The 23,247-nt window shown below is 43.3% G+C and overlaps 1 long non-coding RNA gene across 1 annotated transcript; it reads right to left on the minus strand.

The window, feature by feature from the left end:
* Positions 1 to 585: 585 nt before the first annotated feature.
* LOC146500796 (uncharacterized) lies at positions 586 to 22,965 on the minus strand. The gene is made up of 2 exons (XR_014869977.1): positions 13,559 to 22,965; positions 586 to 3,668 (listed from the first exon to the last, which is right to left on the minus strand). It is a non-coding gene; the product is annotated as an uncharacterized LOC146500796 (long non-coding RNA).
* Between the last annotated feature and the right edge of the window lie 282 nt (positions 22,966 to 23,247).

The raw sequence follows: 23,247 nt of genomic DNA on the forward strand, positions 1-23,247 counted from the left end.
CTTTCCCAATATCTGCTGGTATTCCAGAGTCCAAGCTTGAGCACAGACACTGTGACAACACTTTTTGGTTTTGAACAATGACTGTAAAAACATGGAGGACCTGGCTCCGCTTCCCCCTATTCTACAAAAATGAAGCCAAAATTTCTCGTTTCTTGGAGCTGCCATGTTGTACTTTTGGAGCCAGAGTCCACCCACTGCTCCAGTTTTCTCCTTAGATGAAGGTAACTACAACCACAGGGATATATATTCAAAAAGACACACAGCTTAACATTCTATAGTTCTACAGCATGTGACATCACTCTGTAGCTCCTGTTGTTAATTCGTTAGTTAGATTAGCCGTTAGCATATGGACTGGTGGTTAGAGGCTTGTTGCTAGCTAGTTAGCAATGCTACACACCTGCATTGTTATTGTAGTCATTGTTTGAATGATTTAACACATTTTAGTTTTTCTTATCCTATTTTAGGCAGAGATGGCATCAACTGCGCACTCCACAGAGGCCCAGAGTTACTGTTAATATCAGAATTATCTGGAAGCTACATGTTGTCCTTTGAGATTTTAACATAAGATTTAGGATGCCATAAAAATTAAAATATAAATAGTTTTAGATCCATTACACGTACAGAGCACTTTACAGGTACATGCATGAAAACTTTCAGCAGCAGAAAAAAAATTCATATGAGTGTAATTTGTTCTTTTCATTTAATAACAGTACCCAGAGTGCACAGCTATATCCACCCTGGAGAAAAACGAGTGAGGAAGACCAAGCAGGGTTTGCTGGGTCCAGAGTTTTGGGGAAACTTTCTCCCTTCCTTTCATCACATCGCTCCTTTTCCAGATGTTCTGTTGATCCACTGAGAGATACAGCATTTCAGAAACGTCATGAGGACTGATGCTCATCACAGAGATCAAGCAGGACTCATAATTTTCACCAACACTTCCCTCAAAGGTATGTCTTCACCAGACCTCCACTGAAGGCCGCCCAAGAAGATGGACAAATCCAGCACTTCATGAACAGTGTGACAGCGACCTTTGCTTTGTGTAATGTCAGAAGTAGTCACACCATCCTCAGATAAAGGACAGAGGGCCTGGATCTTTACATAATGATGTTATATTCAGTCCTGCCAAAAGTTATATTATCCTCTCCAGGGTTCGCAAAATTGCTAGCCCGACGTCCCGGGGCTAGCGATTTTTCCAGTCGGGCTACCAAAATCTATCTCTGCCCTGCCCGTCAGGCTATCGTAGGAAGGAAAAATATATGTCAATGCTTTTGCATTCTTTCGAAAATGTAGCTGGGTAATTATGTCATTGGCATCGGTGAGCCACTGTCAATATGTGACATATTGAAATCGCGTTTGAATTTGCGCTTGTTTTTTGCTTTCACTTTGCAGTCGCGCGAACTGTGTATAGAGAGCGACAGTACTGATTGGTGAGTGATGATAATTTGCGCACCAATTCCTCTGACATCATCTTATCAATCGTTAGCTTACTATGCAAACATGACAAGTGAAATCTCCCGCAGCAAGCTTAAACATGTGAGAGGTTGATCGCGCAGAGAATTGCTGAGCGTTATGTGAGTGTGTGTGTAAAAGCAGCAGGATATATATTTTAGTTCTGCTGAGCCAAATAAGACAGGTCAGGGTGAAGAAGTGACAGGCAAAGAAAAGCTCACCACAAAACGGAAAAGTTATGGCAAATCAGACTATAAGGCAAAAAGAAAGTGCAGCTTTATGGTTTCATGGACAAAAGAATTTCTGTGGCTGCAATATGACAAGCTAAATAACCAGGGCTGCACATAAGTGGTCCGCAGGTGCGCATTTCTGTCAAAATAAAAAACGCGCACAAGATAAGAAGTTGCAACGCGTGTTTGCGTACATAGGATTTTCAGGAGGAGGACAGACATTTGTTTAGAACTCTTAAAGATGTTGAAGAAGCAAACTCCTTTAAGCAATTACTTTGGTTTTCCTCCACCTCCAAAGAAATGTCAGAAGGAGTCCGAACCACAAAAGAAGCGCGTATTCTCGGAAAAGTGGTTGCAGGAGGTGAGCTGGCTTCAAACAAATGATGAACGCACAGAGAGGTGGTGCAGAATGTGCCGTGAAAATCCCACTCTAGCGGACAAAAACACTGCCTTTTATATGGACGCAAACGCACGTTGCAACTTCTTATCTGGTACGTATCTTTTATTTTGACAGCGAATGCGCACATGCGGACCACTTATGTGCACCCGTGTAAATAACATAATGTTCTGCTGGGTGTGTTGTTGGTTTTCCCTCGATTTCTGAGTCGACAAGCGCCTTTGTTACTGGGACCAGTAATTTTAAGAAAGGCCCCCATTAGAACCCATGAGAAATGCAAGAAATGCATTATTGCTCAGTCTGCAATATCTTTCCCAGAACAAACACCAATTGCAAATAACATACTAAAAATAAACCTGAAAATCAGTTTAAAACAGCGTACTATGTTGCAAAGAGTGAACTACCACTGGCACAATTTAGCAGTCTTTGCAAACTTCAAAAAGCAAATGGCCTAGATCTTGGTTCCACTTACCTGTGACTTCAGTGGAAATTTCAAATTCAGGATCTGACACAGACTGATTCATGTTCTACACAGTTCTTACAAGTTCATAGAAATTTCTGTTCAATTAGAACCAAGTATTTGAGTTGATGATTGTAATTTTTATACAATGTTGTAATTTGTGTTTCAACAATTTTTTGATTAATGTTTTGTTTCCTTTACAATATTATACTTTAATGTATAATATTGTAAAGGAAACAAAACAGGAAACAAAACATCAATCAAAAAATTGCTCTCTTTTTTATTCGGGCTACTTAAATTTATTTTGGGCTACCAAAAACTGAAGAGTCCCTGCCCGAAGGGCTACCAGAGATTTTGAAATTTTGCGAGCCCTGCTCTCATTTTACTCAAATATGAATGACTCTGAATATCTTATGGTAAATAAAACACTCTGTGATAGAAGTTTGGATTAAATTATTTAGTTCAATGTTAATTTTAAACCTTTGACCTTACATCTGGTTTTATTGATAGAAAATATAATGGACTCTACATTCAGTGTTAAAAGCAGAAGCTGTTCAGGTCTGAGATCAGGAGCTTTATTAAACCCCAAGGTTCTGTTCATGCTCCTATATAGTGACACCAGTTATGTGGATGATTAAACCCTTTAACTTTTCGTCTTTAACTTTATCAATAAAACAGCTGCAGCATCCACTGACAGTACATCATATAGTAATTTAACCTTTGCACCGTTTTCATCGTTTGATTTTGGAGTTACTACACAGAGTGAACATATAAGCTGATTGGTTTGTTGTCACTGGGTGATGCTGAGGTCTGAATCTGAGGGCAGCTCCTGTAATCACAAAGGAAAGACTCATCACAAACTGTGAAAATGTGAAATTTATCCTTCAAATGTGAAATAAAACTGATTCTTCCCTGTCCTCACCCACTTCAGGTTCTGAAGTTTTGCCCTTACATTTTTTCAGTTCTATAGTTCTGACTTTTACAAAAAAAAAAGGGTCTGATATATTAACAGATTATCCAGTAGAATATTTATCTTTGAGTCACTGTTACATTTTTAATGGCACTCTGCAAAGATGAGATGATAGGGCAGGTTTCCAGTCCTGGTTCAGTTGTGCTACTGCACAGTGGTCATCTGCAGGAAAACAGAAGCATATGGAGGTTTAAACTGCTGCCTCGGTACTGGACACCATATATGTATGCTTCATAGTATTTCTCTCAAAGGATGTAAGCTGTACGGAGTAATGCACATGTAAAATCCATCAGGAGGATCTGAACATCTTTCAGTTCAGTCGAAGCAGCAGAGCTAATGTCTGAACTATAGGACTGATTTTAATCAACAGCTCAGAATGATTTATTTTTTTAAAATTTGGGGTAAATTCATTCATGTGTACAGATTAGCTAACAAACACGGCTTTCCCCAAAAGCTCATCTAAACTAGCTAGCTAAAAACATTGGTTACTGATTAGCTTATGTTACGGGTCCCAAGGATGAAGACCACGGTGACAAATATGTTACCTGTAAAAGCAGGTGAAGAGCGGAGTAAGGAAGACACGATGCGTCTCTGCTTTCCTCCAGAACGTGTCTGAGTCTGATTTATTTCACACAAATAAATGCTATATAAACACTAAACATGAGCTTTCAATATACTGTTCAGCTGGTTTCTCATTTACATCAATTACTTATCAATCAATTTACTTATTTCACAACCTCAGTGAAATATACTCTCCTTAACTGGTTCAGTTTCTCAAGTTCACACTTCTTTCCATAGCATTTACATTCCTTTATCATATTAATAAACACATCACATTGTATTCTGCAGTCTCTTACTGGTTAAACAGTTATATTCAATAACAGCATTGGTAAATACATCACATTTGTTGCCTTCAGTAATTTACTGGCAAAATCACTATTTAGTGCATCATGAAACACAGCTTGTTTAATTAACCCATGAATGCCTCTGTTAGCTACACAGAGTTGCTCAGAATGCTTGTGTTTCACTAGCTAATCTACTCAGTCACTGTAGCATAACTATTAACATTCACATCTCACAGAACTGATTTGATTGGAGCATTACAACACGTTTACACAGAGCATAGGAGCGCACTGACTCTGCTTCACGAGCGCCCCACCTAACGAGCGGGCTCACGGTGCGGTCGCGCGGGATACCCCTCCGGTTTCTCCCGTGTTTACATATAAATAACTTGGGCGGACCGCCTTAACTCTCTCATTCACATTAACGTGGGTAACCATGGTAACAATAAACAACATTTTCGGTGCGAGCACCATTTACCAACCTGTAAAAGCAGGTGAAGAGCGGAGTAAGGAAGACACGATGCGTCTCTGCTTTCCTCCAGAACGTGTCTGAGGAAGCAGCGGAAGGTGGGCTCCACTTACTGCACCCCGAAACTCCGGAGCAACCACCAAAGTTCCGCCCTCACTGCTTTCTAACATAAAATGAATCCCTGTTACATGGACTTTTAAAGAAACTGAAAATAAATACATATAGTAATGAAAATGTCCCGTTACATGAGTGTTTTACACAAAATAATATTAATGTGGTCATTCCCTCACAGGGGTGCCACACACTCCCCTACAACAAAAGTGGCTCCTGACACTTGAAACAAATTTGCACTTACAGTCTCGGTATTCTTATCAAATCTCAGACAGTGAATAATCAAAACCCTTAAATTAAAACTTCAAGCACTTAGGAATGTTTGGTTCTTTAGGATTAGGTAACCACCATAGTTTAGGGCTCCTTCCTAATAACTACATATGGGGTAGAGAAGAGAGATATATGGGAACTGGATGACCGGTGGGCCTTGGAATGAAGATAGGCTTGGTTGTGGGGGCCACAGGGCGGCTGAAGGCACGAGGTAAGTATCTACCATGTTTACAGTGGGCCGTGACTGGTATGTTGGATGACCTAGAGATGAATAGGTGAGCATTTGGCCTGGACGCCTCTGTCGGGTGGATCGCCTCAGTGGGGCAGGTGAGTTAGACTGAGAGTCTCCTACCTGCTCATCACAGCACTCATGTTGAGGGGACTCGGGTTCTACCTCTGACTGAGGTAAGCTAAGGGCTGCCGAACTGTTACTCCCCTCGCGGTCACACTGGTGAGTCTCAACTTCATCTCCATCCTCAGGTGCCATGGGACCCTCTCTTCCTAATCGACCTCCTTCGTGGGCTCCAGCCATCTCTGACAGATTCTCAACAATGTCCTCGGCATCTGTCACAGGTGTCCTTCGTCCTGGCTCCTCAAGATCCCTCGGACTCAGAACAGATCCTCCTTCAAACTGAGCCTGCGTCTGCCTCCCCGGTTCCAATCTGTCCTGGCTGACAGCCTGTTTCTCGGAAGGGACAGTTGTTCTGAACTCAACCTGGATTGGTGGTACCCTCAGCCAGTAGCCACTACCCGGGTCATCATCTGAATCAGAGGTCTCAGCATTTTCTATCTGTCCTTCCCTGTCTTTACCTCTCACTCGAGCATTGGTCTGTTTGTGTGTCGATCTTAAGGTTAGTTTAGTTGGTTGTGGTGGGAACTCTACTGGCAAATCATTGACCAATAGGAGCAAGTTCCGGTGCAGGGTCCGAGTTCTTCCCTGGTCATTACCCTCGGGATGGACAACATACACTGGGTTATCCGAAACCTGTTCCTTGACCACATATATCCTGTTCTCCCAGTAGGAGCGTAATTTGCCGGGTCCACCACGCTCGCCTAAGTTCCTCACCAACACTCTGTCCCCTGATTTCAGTACCACTCCCCTCACCTTCTGATCATAGTACGACTTCCCCTTAGCACTAGCCGAGAGGCTATTTTTGGTGGCAACCTGATAGGCCTCTGTCATTCTCTTACGCCACTTTTCAGCATACCCCCTGTGCGACACTGGTTCAGTTTCCTCCACCAGGCCGAACAAAAGATCCACCGGAAGGCGGGGGTGACAGCCAAAAAGCAGGAAATGTGGGGAATAACCAGTGGACTCATGACGAGTACAGTTATATGCATGTACAACCTGTGGGAGATGATCTTTCCATGTTTCCTTTTCTTTGTCTGTCAGGGTACGCAACATCTGCAGCAAGGTGCGGTTGAATCGTTCTGCGGGATTACCCTGGGGGTGGTATGGGGATGTCCGAGAATGACCAACCCCTGAAAGCTACCCAAGAGTTCGGAAGAGCTCATTTTCGAACTCTCGCCCCTGATCGTGATGGAGTTTGTTGGGGAACCCAAAGCGAGGTATAAAATCATTGTAGATCCGCTCGGCTGCAGTCCGCCCGGATTTGTTCTTGGTCGGGTAGGCCTGAGCGAACCGTGTAAAGTGGTCGACCACCACCAAAATGTATTCATACCCGCCTTTGCTTTTCTCAAGATGTAGGTAGTCTATACAGACAAGTTCAAGCGGTGAGTTGGACTTCAGGTTGCCCATGGGTGCACGCACATGAACTGTGGGTTTCTTTTGTTTAATGCAACAGCATTTCTTAGTGACGTAGTCCTCTATGCACCTCTTCATGTGAGGCCAATAGAACCTCTCTCGTGCGAGATGAAGGACCCTCTCAGTACCGACATGACCCATCTGGTTATGAAGATGTTTCAATACCATAGGCTGGTACAGGAGAGGTAGGACTAGTTGTTTCCGTTCGGGTGTTCGTCTGTACAAGATTCCATTTTCGAGGTGTAATCGGTCCCACTCGCGGAGGAGTTTACAAGCAGACCCTTCTAACGACCTCCTGATACTCTCACTGAGTCTGACATTAGACTCTTTAAGCCTGATGACCTCCTTCATCGTAGGGTCATCCCTTTGTGCCTGCATCAGGTCATCAGGTTTGACTTCCTGGAGAGCCGCGCCTGGCTGCAGTATGGCGTCCTGAGAGGAAGCCAAAAGGACAGCCGCCCACGCAACTTCTTTCTGCTGGGCTACTCTTGCTCCCTCCCAAGCCGCTCTTACCACCTCCTGTGACAACTCTTCGGTACACACTGACGCAAGGTTGTTCACATCCAGAGGAACGCGGGACAGCGTGTCGGCATCTATGTTTGTTTTTCCTGGCCTGTATTTGATGCTAAATTGGAAATCCGACAATTCCCCGACCCATCGATGACCAACTGCGTTCAGCTTAGCTGTGCTCATGATATACGTAAGCGGGTTATTGTCTGTATAAATGGTGAAGTGTGGTGCGTAGAACAGATAATCTCTGAACTTTTCGCACACTGCCCATTTAAGAGCCAGGAACTCCAACTTGCCACTGTGCAGGTGGTAGTTCCGTTCAGCAGGCGACAGGGTTCGTGACCCATAGCCAATGACGCGCAACTTCCCGCCCTGCTGTTGGTAGAGCACAGCGCCCAGTCCCTGCTCGGATGCATCAGTGTGCAAAACAAAGGGTTGGTCAAAGTCTGGATATGCTAGCACTGGAGGATGGACCAGCATGTCGACCAGTTGTTCCAGTACCCTCTGATGCTCAGGAGTCCAGTCTATGGGCGCCCTCGATGGCATTTGGGGCCCTTTGGTTTTACTCTGACGGCCATGAGTGGGCCGTTCTGAAGACTTGCTCTGGAGTAGCTCGTACAGTGGCTGAGCTATCCTCGAAAAGTTCTGTATGAAAGAGCGATAGTAGCTAAGGAAGCCCAGGACCCACCTAAGATCACCTACTGTCTGTGGTGACTTGGTCTTCAGAGCCAAGACAGCCTCCAGATCCTTTGGGTCAATCCTGACGCCCTCAGCGCTAACTAAGCGCCCCACATAACGAACTTCTGCTTTAAAAAGCTCACACTTCTCAGGCCGCAGCTTCACACCGTGGACCTGTAGGACCTGAAGCACTTTGCGGACCACCTCGACATGGGCTTCAAAAGACTGTGAGTAACAGAGGATGTCGTCAAGGTATGGTACACAACAGTCATCCCTCAGCGAACCTAAGATCTCTTCCATACTTCTCTGGAAGGCGGCGGGTGCATTAGTGAGCCCGAACGGGATTCTCACCCATTCGTATAGGCCCCAGGGTGTGGTGAAGGCGGTGAGATGGCGGGAGCCTTCACCCACAAACCCCTGGTGGTAAGCCTTGCCTTGATCAAGGATGCTGAACCAGGAGTATCCCCCTAAGGTGTCAAACAGGTCGCGTATCCGAGGTAGTGGGTGTCGGTCCGGAACCGTTTTCTGGTTCAATAGACGGTAGTCTATGCAAAGACGGAGTGAACCGTCTTTCTTCCGTACACACACGATGGGAGCAGCATAAGAGGACTTGGATCTTACTATCCATCCCTTCACCAGGAGGTCTTGCACGTACTCTTTAACCTCCCGTAGCAGCGGCTTAGGTATGGAAGTATATGCTCTCTGCACTGGTATGTCATCCTTTAGGTTTATCACCATTTTCAGATCAGGATTACAACCAATATCATTCCCATCCCTCGCAAAGGCCCTGCACTCATCGAACAACATTCTTTCAATAATCTCTTTTTGTTCCTCCTCCAAATGTTCAAGGTTCACTGGCGGATGCCATGACGTTGGGAGGGGTTCAGCCGGCTCCACCGTTACCTCGCGAACTGTTACGGTAGGTGGGGACTCGTTTGGGGCCTCAGCCTCCACAATACGTTCAACCGGCTGTAAAGTGCCCAGGGCCGTCTTCCTCGTCAAGGTGATATCATGTTTGGTGTCGTTACTCAGAGCAATGGCGACATACGGCTTAGCTGGATTCTGTATTTCAACTAACCCCGTCCAGACATCCAACTGCTCTAGGGCCTGGTTACCCTCATCAGCCTCAAACAGCACCAAACAATCAGGTGGATTCATGGTTGATGGAACCCGGCACTTTACCCAGGTGACCTGTCCAGCAGGGATAATCACATCCCTTTCACCTGTTCTCAAGCGCCCTTGTGTCATGTTTGGCTCTGCCGTCTGGATGAAGCTTACGACCACCTCAGCTTTCTCAGGGGGAAGACAGATGGCATTACACAGCAAGGTAACAAGAGTAGGTATCAACCGCTCTGGTTGCCCCTCAATGATCTGTTCCAAGACATTAAAACCGATCAATGGTTTGTCCATTAGCAAGGTACTGACGAGGACCGGAGTACTGACGGAGAGGCTGGGGTCTTCACCCCCCGGTAAGTTGATCATGATGGGTACCCAGCCATCAAATGGTATGGTTTCCCCATTGACTGCGCACACTTTCAACTCATCAATTTCCTCGATGATCTCTGACAGAGGTCGCATGACTAAGTCAGGCAAGTATCTGTCTTTCCAATCTCGACTTATGATGCTAACTTGAGCACCTGTGTCAAGTAGTGCTTTCACTGCTAAGCCATTCAAATTACACTGTATGAGAGCTTTCTTACCAATTAGCTTAGCAACTGCCCCACGTTTAGTGTGGGGTGCCATAACACCAGACGTAGCGAGTGCCTCACCCTGCTGCCAGTTAACTACTTCTGATGTGACTGGTGAGGGGAAACTGGGTTTGCTACGGTTAAGGCTAGGTTGGGTCCTCACCTCCCTTAAGCGCTCACTGTGGGGCTCTCTTTTGGACTCGGTCACTGGGCGCCCCGCTGCAGAGACCGGTTCACGTTTCCCTGGTTCTTAGATTTTTTTAAGCAGCCAACCGCCCTGTGACCCTCTTCCCCACAGATGAAGCAATGGCAACAATCTGGACGGTTCTGTTCAACACAGTTTGGACACCCAAAGGTTTTGTCTTTTCTATTTCTTGACCTGTTTTGTGAGTATGGGTTCGCTAGGTCTGAGGCTCGTGCTAGAGTCTGTTGTCTCATCGCCTCCACCAGCCCAGCGAGCTCATTAACTTTAGCTGTGAGTTCTTTAATCGGGTCAGTCTTGGTCGTGTCAACTGGTCGGTCTTGCTTACTACATTCTTGGATGGTGTTGAGCTCAGACTGGGCACTATGTGCGCTAGTTGTGTTCTGTCGAAGGGACGAACCTATTCTCTTTTGCCTCTCACTTTCTTCGCTAGTGATTCTCATTATATGGCGCAAGATTGTTTCATCACTCACCTCTCCGCTTGACAACAGAGGTTTTAACTCTCGCCTAATGTCACTGTGCTTATACCCAAGCCCCTGGTAGACCGAGTGCAAGAAAACATCCTGAACAGTAGCTGGGCTGTACTTTATGCCCGCATCAGACATTTTGGATGTGAAGAGGACCCGCTGCTTCAACCCTATCACCCGGTAGAGAAACTGCTGTGGTGTCTCACTCTCGTCTTGTCTGGCACACATTAATTCCTGAAAGAGTTCTGTACTATTTTTCTCTCTCAGGTGGGCCTGGAGGAACCCCTTCAGTTCAAGTACAGTCAAATCGTCTTTATTGATTAGCATATCTTTAAAAGTTCCAGGCTTTATTATCCTGAGCACTCCACGAACTATCTCTGCGTCAGGGAAGCCTTCTCTAATCCCCTCATCCATCTGTTTGCAAATGTTGTTGTAGCTAATGTCTGATGAATGGTCACCAACTTGACCCCCTTGTACTCTAAATTCTCTTCTCTGGAGATAAGAGAGGTCTCTCAGAGAGATCATCCCCTCACGAGTGGGCTGGGCCCTTGGCTGCCCGGGTGGGTTGGGTTGAAGTGGGTTGCTCTGTGTTAGGTTAGCTTGAACTAGCAAACCCGTCGGCTGTCGAGGTGACTGTTCAGTGGGGACCATTACACTTTGTCTTAGTCTTTTACCAAGCTCCTCATAACTATTTAACATCTCCTGCAGCTCGGCGTTAGTGATATCAGGGATAGAGCTGGCTAGGCCAGTCGGGCTAGTTGTACCTGCAACTGGCAGCCGGTTAACCATGTTAGCTATTGTGGTCACCGGAACAGGCTGTGTAGGACTATCACCCATGCTACTTGAGGGGTGAGCTGGTTGCAGAGTTTGTGTAAATGTCTGTGTAACAGGTGAATCTACGTCCTCACTATCATCACATACTTGTCGATTTTCAATCACCTCATCAGTGAAGTCTTTTAACATTAGCAAGTCCACCATCCCACCATCTTCTGCCTCAAGCAATGGCTTACTGTGCATGAAAGAACTGATGTGGTCAAAGCAGTCCTCCTGGTCTGTCGCGTCGAGCTCTGGCTGACCCGGGCCCGCTGGACCCACCTTCTTAGCGACCTTGTAGAGTTCTCCCGCGGACAGGGTGAGTAGGCTTCTCCTAATGTCCCACACTAGGCTCTTCCTCCCGCCCTCGGCCATGGCTGCAACTCCTTGCTGTCCCTCTCAATGGGCCACTCAGCACGACGATGGATCAGTCTCGGCTCCAACTCTCAGCTTGCTCAGACGGCATCAGCTCGCGTCCTGGTCCCAGATGTCATTTATGGATCAGCCCCGACCACAAGGTGGCGCCGATCCCGGACGAGCCCCCAAGATTTGTTACGGGTCCCAAGGATGAAGACCACGGTGACAAATATGTTACCTGTAAAAGCAGGTGAAGAGCGGAGTAAGGAAGACACGATGCGTCTCTGCTTTCCTCCAGAACGTGTCTGAGTCTGATTTATTTCACACAAATAAATGCTATATAAACACTAAACATGAGCTTTCAATATACTGTTCAGCTGGTTTCTCATTTACATCAATTACTTATCAATCAATTTACTTATTTCACAACCTCAGTGAAATATACTCTCCTTAACTGGTTCAGTTTCTCAAGTTCACACTTCTTTCCATAGCATTTACATTCCTTTATCATATCAATAAACACATCACATTGTCTTCTGCAGTCTCTTACTGGTTAAACAGTTATATTCAATAACAGCATTGGTAAATACATCACATTTGTTGCCTTCAGTAATTTACTGGCAAAATCACTATTTAGTGCATCATGAAACACAGCTTGTTTAATTAACCCATGAATGCCTCTGTTAGCTACACAGAGTTGCTCAGAATGCTTGTGTTTCACTAGCTAATCTACTCAGTCACTTTAGCATAACTATTAACATTCACATCTCACAGAACTGATTTGATTGGAGCATTACAACACGTTTACACAGAGCATAGGAGCGCACTGACTCTGCTTCACGAGCGCCCCACCTAACGAGCGGGCTCACGGTGCGGTCGCGCGGGATACCCCTCCGGTTTCTCCCGTGTTTACATATAAATAACTTGGGCGGACCGCCTTAACTCTCTCATTCACATTAACGTGGGTAACCATGGTAACAATAAACAACATTTTCGGTGCGAGCACCATTTACCAACCTGTAAAAGCAGGTGAAGAGCGGAGTAAGGAAGACACGATGCGTCTCTGCTTTCCTCCAGAACGTGTCTGAGGAAGGAGCGGAAGGTGGGCTCCACTTACTGCACCCCGAAACTCCGGAGCAACCACCAAAGTTCCGCCCTCACTGCTTTCTAACATAAAATGAATCCCTGTTACATGGACTTTTAAAGAAACTGAAAATAAATACATATAGTAATGAAAATGTCCCGTTACATGAGTGTTTTACACAAAATAATATTAATGTGGTCATTCCCTCACAGGGGTGCCACACTTACAAACACTGTTATGCCTCCTTGAGGGCAGGAGGGGGTAACACAACAATGGTTTATGATAACTTTTTATTTCTCTTCTTCTTTCTTCTGTTTATAAACAGAAACAAGTTTAATGGCACAAAAACAATAACCCAACTTCATACAATTAATGTGGGGGAGAAAGGGACAGTTAGGTTGTGCCAAAAAAAAAATGGGGGGGGGGGGGGACCCTAATCCTCAACTCAAAACAAGCTCAAAATTACATGGGTGGCACCAACCTACTTACCTATCATTCTATGTGAGTAAGTGTATGGGTTCCCCAGACTTACCTAGTCCTCTTTACTCCCACCACAACCCTCAAACAAAAGAAATACACCAGAGGCCCTCTACACGTGCCAAAAAATTCTACGCAAGGAAGAGAGAGCCACCCCAACCACAGGTGAGTTTGTCCAATCAAAGCCCCCTTCCTCTAATTAGCTGGAGATCCACAAATTGACACCAGCCTGCAGTCTATGTACCTGAGGAAATGGCAAACAAAAGGAGAGGGAAAGAAATCTGCCTGCAGACACGTAACAAACACACATTTCACTTACCGAAAAAGTGTGTCGGTGAGTCAGTTTACTGCGGAACACCTCACGCTGTCAGTCTGAAACAGTTGATCATGGTTTTGGAAAGTTAATGCAGTGTCCCTGTCCTATTTGCCATTCCCGAACAGAGCTATGCAAGCTTCTCTGTGACTGCAGCAGCCAGTCAAAGCTTTCATGACAGCTTGTTCAGATTAAATAAAACAAGATACAAAGCATTAAAACATTTTCAAAACACAACAGCCTTAATAAAATAAACACGTAGAGTAGTTTGGCCCCATAAGCAGGGTTCATACGTCATCACTTGAAGACTGGATAGGTTAAAAACAGTTTTTGTACCAGGCTGTAAACATGTTTTGTAATGCTGGAAAGTTGGAAATTTTAGCATAGGCATTTATGAGGGCGGAATCGCTTTTGAGGCATGCTTCAAGGGGCACCATGAAGCTCGAACCTTCACCTGCTTCAAAATGAACTGCAGTTTTTATTGTATTGTGTTCTCTATGAGTGGCTGTATCATTATTTCATTGAAAGTCAAGTGACTTCAAGTAACTTGGGCGGGGAAAAAAATGCTAGCAGTGCAAATTGTTCTCAACTTCTAAGCCAGTGATTGAAGCAACTACCAATGAGACTGCATGATACTGCTGATTGACTTGTGACATGGTAGTAAACACATTTTAGAGTTACCTAGGCAACTGGAGCCTGGAGTCCACTGACCAAATGTCAGCTTCAAAGAGGTGCTTGACAAGCTAATTGCTCCCAGTCTGGACGCAGTTTTAGAGCACTAAAACTGCATTGAAACCAGCAGAACTGACTTATCAGGAAACTGCAGACTTAACAAAAAACTAGACTTCACTGTTTAGTTAACCTTCTTGCGTTTCCCACCACAATGTGAAATGTGAACTGAGAATGTTTCTCTTGTCAATTATTGTGGTCATATATTAATAATAAAAGCCAGACTGGAGTACATGCTCTCAGCGCTGCTTTCCCCCCCAGACAACACAGTCAACATGTTGTGTATGGTAATTATGTGGTGTGCATCATGTGTGGTTCAGTGAGTGGAAGTCAGCATGAAAAACATGCTGCTCCCTGGAGCTAGGGAGAACAAAGCTGCTATTCAGGATGCAAAGCAAAGCTCTTCTTAATAAGAATGACTTTTAGATTTCAAAATGTCACCGAGTACAAGGTAAAATATATTCAGACCCCTCCTTTGCAATAGGCTTTCTCACTGAGATCCATTGAGGAGTGCTTAAGAACATCTGAAGATATTTCTCAAAGGCTGGAATAATAAGGTTAGAGCCTAGTGGAGCACTTTTTAATTACTTAGTTACGGCCAGAGTCCTGCGAGAAGTGTTTTACCTTGCTCTCAAACTTCCCTGCAAAGGCAGAAAGGTCAAACACTTAAAGAAATTACCAGACTTAAAACACTGAAATCTAATTGTCCTTACAGGTACTTCTCTTAATTAGTAAAGCTTTGGGTTATGTGTGGCATGCTGAAACAGTTTGGTAGGATCCAGGAGGAGCAGGAAAGCATGTGAATATCTAAATAAGAATGGCCCTTTGTAATAGCATGTTATAGGATCCTCTTGAGTCTGATGTTGCACCAAATGTCATGGTAACAACCTTGCCGAACAGAGTGCAGTCTCCCTCCGTCACAGCCCCCCATCCTGACTTTCATCATTAAACTGCACACATGGGCAAGAGCCTTTGAAAATCCTGCCACTATTGAGCACTCTTGAAAGGAAGGCTCTTTTCATTTAGTGGTCTACTGAAGATGATTTGCTTTCAGGGGTTTTAATTGTTGCTGTGTGATGTTCAACAGGCTAAGCTGCTCCAGAGAGCTTGCTCTCCTCATTTGCATTAGTGATTGATGGCGGCTGATTTTCCCTTGAACTTTCAGGGATGTAGAGTTCAGAGCGCTGGAGGCAGATGTGATGGTGGGAGCGGAGGAGGGGAGAGGAGGAAGGGCAGGCAGGAAGCATGCTGGGCTCAAGAGGGACAAGCTCTTTAGACAGACCATATTCAGCGATATTCAGACAATCAGCTAGAGATGTTTTTTGAAAAGGTTTGATTGTCATTCTGTGCGATAATAAATAGTCAGTCAGTAATCTTCCAAACAGGGCTTGTAGCCTCAGAGAGCACAAATACACATTAACATTAAATCCTCATTGAATTGGTGCTTTCAGAGCGTTTTAAATAAACACGGGGTGTTTTGTTGAAGCAGGATGTGAAATGAGACAACTTTAACACAAGTTGGATGTCTACTGTGTCTATTTAATCATTAAAATAATAATTGTGAGGCACAAAAATGCTTACATTTGCATCAAATGTGGGGAGGTTGTTCAGGAAGAGCATCGAACCCAACCCACAGCCACTGCAATACTTATTCTTAGTTTCATGCTACACTGCTGATGGACAGGCTGTTAAACACTTTTTTTACTTTTACCCACTAATAGAAACTAATGAACAATATAGAGCTGCTTTCATTTACTCCCTTATTTGCAAGAGGTTCACCACAGCAGGTTTGATTTGTTGGATTTTTAGACCCTTCATGACACAACCCCCAAGGTAATGGTACTACCTGCTATGGAGCCACTAAACTAATGAACAATCTAACTTTTTCACTCAGAGAAAGTCTGTGGTTTTGCTTTCTCACTGAGACAGAAACACTGGAGAGGCCATGTCTACTTAAGAGCGACTATAATCAGCCTTGTTAAAGTGTGAACAAGGTTGTTTGTACAGAGAATTATTACCTGGCGAAGCCTGATAAAGAGTTTCAGCTTAATTGGATGTCACAACTTTACTGTTTGGTTCACTACTTGGCTGCAGCAGGAAGATGTTTGAAGATAAAAAGCTCTGAAACCCACAATGCACAACACCACTACAGGAGCAAAAGCCAGGCAGACAGTTAACAACAAGAAGAGATCAAGACAGAATATTAAAACTTTTAAATGATTCAGTACAATAAACGGTGGATGTAGTTATCCAGACACCTCCCCCTAGTTTGTGATACCATGAGAACATTTTCGCCATCAGCATCTGGGTGTATGGAGACTTGATGTGACGATCGGGACAGATATAACTGTGAACCACCTCCTTTCTGACACTTAGAGTGACCAAATTGTACTGAAAAGGAATGTATAAGACTGTAAACTCAGCAGGAAATTTTTTACATAGATCCCAGCTCAGCAGAGAACTTTTTCCCCCCCACTTCTGTAGGACCGGAGGTTTTTTTGCAACCACAGGTATCACCATGTGTTGCCCCTTTAAAAAGAATCCAAGTTTAAAGCACTTACACACTGGATTTAGTTTTCAGACCCAGAAGCTACGTCCATCTTTTACACTGTCCACAGTTACGACATAGGGTTTCAGAAGGGTTTGCAGCTACAATACAGCATAGATTTAACACAGAGGCATTAATCTCACAAGTCCCAGAGTGTTCAAACAAGCAGGTCAAATGATCAATTTGAAAAAGGTGTTGAGGGCGTAAATGTAATAGTAATAACTACAGGAAATTTAAATGTCACACTTGCTACACATCATTGCCAGAGAAAATAATAGTTATTAGGTACACATGTAAAATCTAAAGCAAAGAAGTATTCTCAGTTTGTGTTGGTGAGTTCATAAAGCTTAAGTGATTTTACTTAACTAGACTGGATTGCCCTGGATTGCATATACAAAAGCAAAATGTTGGTACTCTGAGAAACAACAAGGTTCAAAAATCTGTTACATCATAAAGCTACGCAGCATTTTTAGTTCAGCATCTGCTGCAGCGATACCTGACTAAACCTTTAATACTATGTTTCATTGCCAGGATAAAAGCTCTTTGCTCTGTGAGATAGACCGTTAAACAAGAACTATTTCAGAACAAATGAGCTCTATATTAACCTGTGGTGCCCTAAAACTGTCTGTTAGACATTATACTGCCTGATAAAAGTCCATATTCTTTATAAATGTGCAACCTTGATGTAGGGTTACACAGTGTTTAGTGGAGTCTTTGTTCTGGCAACACCTTATATAATCTAACACAGCCTTAAAGCTGCTCTGATAGATATTCTATATTAACAGTGGGTGAAATGTTGTATTGTATGTAATGTGAAGGATTTCACTGGAAGTGACGATTCCACTGAGAATTATCATCCGACTCTGCAGTTCCCTGCAGCTCTCTCAGAGTTTTACAGCCTGCAACTTTGCTGTTGTGGCTCATTGTCACAGCACCACCTCGCCCAAAGCAGACAGCTGTGTCACAGGGAAAAAAAAGTTCAATTAAACCTGATGTGCACTACCTGCCCAGCAGTAAATGACAGACAGATGGAATTACAAAAAAGCTAGTGAAGACATTCAGCATCTGAGGGGCTCGACTGTCCTCCTCTTTTTATCTCCCTGTGGTTTTGGCATTTCAGTCCCCTGACTGCCAATAGTAACCCCTTTGGTCCTAATAATCACATAGCAAATACCAGCTGGTATGCATTAAAGTGATATGCAGATGCTAGAAAAGTGAAATCTTCCTAAATATGAAACCGTACATTGTTGAAATTAATATACTGGATGTCTGGCTATTCACTGCTCCTCTTTATCTGCATGGGGTGTTTCATTTCTCCACCAGCAGATACATGAAATAACACAGAGAGGCAAGCTGGGTTGTGCTTGATGCATTTTATGCTCTGGATTAGCATCACCTGCCAGAAAGCTTCTTTAGCGTCTTGAATCAATTCAGACTGAAACTGAATCTATTAGGAGCAGAAAGTTGAAATCACAAGACCCCGTGGGCTCCTAAATGGATTCAGCCATATCCCTTCATCTTCGGATGTCACTATTGAAACCGGTCTTATTGTGATTGTGGCACTATGGAGTGGAGGGTAGCACTGAAGCAAAGAAGATTAGCTCAGCCTACAGATGCTTGGTTTGCTGCGAGCACTGTTTGGTGATAAAAGCATGCCCGGCAGAATCAAAGTGAATGTGACAATCAATTCCAATTCACTTTACAGACAAGGCTAATTCAATAACCTTCCTTTTCACATATACACCCTAAATGGTAGTTGACACCTACTGCTGATGTTTTGAATAGATGCTTTCTGCTCTGAGGTGAACAGAAACTGGCTGCATCACTATCCCAGCACCAGCCTAGTGTTTGTTTTTTAAGGATACCATTTCAACGAAAGCTTTCTTTTTGCTGATTGAGCACTGTTGAGGAAACGGCTGACTATGAGAACTCGTTGTGGCAGTCCATCCGCCAACTATGAGACGGACACATCACTTTTTTTTTCTTTTGCTGCATTCAGTCTTTGAATAATGCATGCTTGCTAGCTGCATGCATCAGCAGCCTCCATGGCATTTCTTGTCCTTACAGTCGAATTGCAAGCAGCCCATCTGCACCCATCAACGCTGAAAACTGAGCCAGCAGCAGGAGTGCTACAGTGCTCAGCAGCCTGCTTGCTTAAAGTGGGCACTACCATCCAAACAGTCCTGCTTTTTGTCAGACTGTGTCGACAGCAGATGATTGTCGGGGTATATCATTTTCTTTGGTCACTATACACTCAGTTCCTGTAACAGCACTCAGAGGTTTGCAGATACGAGACATGAAAGACAGAGCATAGCTGGAGTTTGAACACCTCAGTTCTCTCTCCATTTGAATGCCAAAGATCCTAGCTTGATGCTCCGTTTTCACAGCTCATTTTGTGCCATTTGCAGAATCGTAGGACTCGATGGAGAACCTTCACTATTAGGTTGCACAACTTCTGAGAAATCCCTGTAAGTGTGTCCAACCACATCCAATCATTCTTTACAAAAAAGACGTTTCTGTGGTTTGACAAAGAGTTGTGCAGGTACTCTTTATCTTCAGCCTCGGCAGAGGCTTTTTTCAGTCCCAGCTCACAATTGTTGCTGCCCTATCTGAGATTTTAGAATTATGTGATTTGAGTTTAGACAGAGGCATTTTTCATCTTTTATTCTCCTGCCCTGGTCATTGCCAAATAGGTCTGGCAGTCGTAAATCAGTTGCTGCCATGTTAGACCTGTATGCCAAAAATCTGAAGCCTTGGCAACCACATTATAGTGTTTGAAGTCTGCACTGTCTGTATGAACGATCACATTTGTTTTTCAGATGCTGTGGTTGCATCAAGACACTACCCTCTAGCTTGTACAGAAATCCCACAAAATAAGATTGCAGACACTCTGGTGTTTTGCTTCATGACTCACAGTAGCGTCAGACATATTGCTTTTGCCAAGTACAGTACTGTAAGCACACTGCTACTGTAAGAGCGCAATAAAAACCCAGAAGTGCATGATACTACAAATAAAATCTTAACTTCGGAATAAAACACGTTATTACCACAAAATTAAATTATATGCTCACGAGACTTGGAGCGAAAGGAGAATGAAATCAGCAGAAAACAGGAAGGGGGGTTGGATCTCAGAGCACCACAAGCTTCAGTAGAAGCAGCCTATTATCTATAATCATTTGGGAGGCTATCTGAAACAAGACCTTTAAAACCACAGCCCAACCCTCCGCAGACTGTCAGCCCACTAATAAACTGGCTTTTCAATTAGTACCTATCTGACATTACAACGATAACACAAAACCAATTACACGCCGTGCTGCAGATAACTCGTAATCCACTTAATTGGCCTGATTTGACGACTTCTTTTTTCTTATTCTCTTCCTCTGCTGCCGCCGTAGGGCTTTTTGTCCTCCAACCAGGAGAAGGTATCACATTGAATTATCAGTATTGAAGGCACATGTGAGATATAATGTTGGCCAGACTCCTGGAGGTCCTGATAGTCTTTTGTGTGTCTGTGTATTGGGATGTTGATGGCACCTTTGGAGGTGAGATGAGCAAAGATTAATCTGTAGCTTCAGGATGTAACACTTGGATTTAAATTTCACAACTCTGTGCTTCTTGTGTTTTTCCTTGATGATGCTGTGCATAGCTTTAAGCTTGACCTCAGATTTGCAAGAAAAATATTCAGACACTTGTGTGTTTTCTTCATATACATGGAGACATTAAACCTACAGGAGCTTTTATGACATCCCATTCTAAATCTACAGGCAAGATTTTAGAGTGCGCCTGTGGGAATATCTCCAGTTATTGAGTTAGCAGAAAGTGTGTAACTTTTACGTGCCTCAGCACTTGACGAGTGGCACTTGGTGACCGAGTTGCTGCAGTCCCTAAACACGCCCGCTTTGCAATAATACCACCTATAGTTGATTGTGGAAGATCTAGGAGAGTAGAGATTTCATAAAATGACTTGCTGAATCTCTGACTTGAATAAAACAAGCTCTATATAGCTACCCATTCTTTTGCAAATGTCTGTGAAGGCAGACTGCATGGCTAGACACTTGATTTCATATTTCATACTCCTGTGGCAATGGGACTGAAAACACCCAAATTCAAAGACAGAGGTGTGGCTCAGTGGTTTCGTCCATATATTTTATCGTGCAAACATATGATTTTTAATGCTTCTATATTCTCCTATTTACCAAATAATTTTCTTTAATGATGTTATCAAATGCAATGCTTTTCTGACCAGCGGTCAAAAGGCATTCAATTTACTATAATTCAATATACTATACTATCAGCTGCTGATAATCAACTAGTCATTTCAGCCCTACTATTGCTGTGCGATGTTTTGTCACAGTGCAATAACTATTAACATATATTTCACAGTATCAGAGATTATAAGGTACAGAGGGATTATTATTTTTGTTCGTATTTTGGTAAAAATTATATAACTGAAAGTAAAAAGACTATTAGAAACCCCTGATTCATGTAAAGGATTCTCATTTCTGTTTTCAGTGCTGGAAAAAGACAGAAAGTAGGAAAATGAGCTGCAGATCGAGGAAATGAGGCTTTCTGGAAGCAGCAGCGATGAATAAGTAGACTGAGTGAGTGCAGCTATTAACCCGAAGCTGTTTCAGCTTTGACTGATAACCCAGACCTGACGCTAATGATGCCACAGAGTCGCAAGAACAATCAAGCACCTTAATCGTGAGGAGAACGAGAAAAAAACAAAACCCAAATAGCTGCATTCAAGTTACGACGTTAAGCACTCAGAGGAAAATTTGCTGTTTGTGCAAACTGACACAGAGGATAAATAATTAAATAAGGGAAAGTAATAATTGTCTCATTTAGCATCCATGCAAAAAGTGATCATCAATTTCCAATTTTTAATCACGATAGGTCTCAGTAGCCTTGAGTGAGTGACTTTCATTGCACACCTGATATGAGGCAACTCATCTCACGCGTCATACAACGTACAAATCGATCATAATTTGCATCAAAATGATATTTCAGGCGACTCTTTTTTCACGGGGTCTCCTCCATGTTTAGGAAAGCAAACAAAAGTCATTTTTGCTTCTGGCTGATTGGTACGAATGGGTGGCACAAAAAGAGACGGTAGATGCATTCATCAAATATGGCAATTTGCTTAATGGACTCTGACAAAGCCATTGGCAGTCTTTATTTAGATGCAGATGACTTCCTGCATACTGGCTTCCTCTGACTGTTGCAGACGCCTGCCATGAGAAAAGAGAGAGAAGGCTGCTCCCTCCTGTTTCTTTGTTTGTTTGTTTTTTTTTTAAATAGACTGACAGTTAATCACCGATGCTGTCTGTCTACGTACGAGACTGACTGACTGTTGACACGCTCCCTAAAACTCTCTTCTGGCTTACATTATTTTCAATTTATTCTGTTAAATCTTTATTGAGAGACAACTATCTCTCGGCTAGAATGCTGCACATACAGCATACAGTATGAAGACAGATAGTTATGACTGTCATAAAGCAGAAAGGAAAAGAAATGGGAGAAGGTTGATTGAAACTGTGTCACTCAAAAGCAGAGCTGCCACCCATAAACATAGTCTGCCGAAAGAGTGAGATAAATTGTTTTTCTAATCCTTGCTCATAACAGCACTTGATATTATAGGCCATAACAAATATGCCAGCAAAAATTGTGCTATTCTGTATTCAATTGCTGTATTGCTTACGGGAAAGTTTTAGGCCTGGGAGAGCTGATAAGCATTCAACCAGCATACTGAAGACATAGAGCTTTCCTACTATTGAAAAAACTCAGAGCACCACTCTGCTGTTGGGTGTTGGATATTAATGTGTTTTATACTCACAAGCTTCAGTTTGTGTGTGAAAATATCCACATTATCAAATGTCTCTCGATACAGCGTCTTAAGAAATATTTACTATGGCATCAGAATGTCCGATTTATCACTGCAAATACATAGGATATCTGAACAGCTGACATTTATTTCTTCAGAAGAGCGGTTTTTCTTTTTTGTTCAAAATTAATCGTTTTAAATCATTTTTCAAGCACTTCATGGAACAAATGGCGTCTCTCTTGATGAAAGAAATACAAATAAAAACCCCAAACATTTTAAGATGTTGCCTTCTGCTCTGGCGATTGATCAAACAATTATCAATAATTAGCTGCAGCCATGCATTAAGCAACCAAAAAGAAGGGGTGAAAAAAAGAGAGTAAAGCAAAGTAAATAAAGATATTTGTCATTTTTGAAAAAATGTCTTAAAGGCACAAAGACAAAGATAAACTGGGATTTCATACATTTGTTGCTCAATAATTAGACCAAAGTGATTTGGGCCTCAGCTTTGAGGTTGGTAAGCCTTTGATGAAAAAAAGAAAATGGAATTCTTCTTTAATGAGGCTTAAATATGACTTCTACGCTTAAGATGTCCTA

Source organism: Neolamprologus multifasciatus, chromosome 16 (genome assembly GCF_963576455.1).
Source record: "Neolamprologus multifasciatus chromosome 16, fNeoMul1.2, whole genome shotgun sequence".
NCBI lineage: Eukaryota > Metazoa > Chordata > Actinopteri > Cichliformes > Cichlidae > Neolamprologus > Neolamprologus multifasciatus.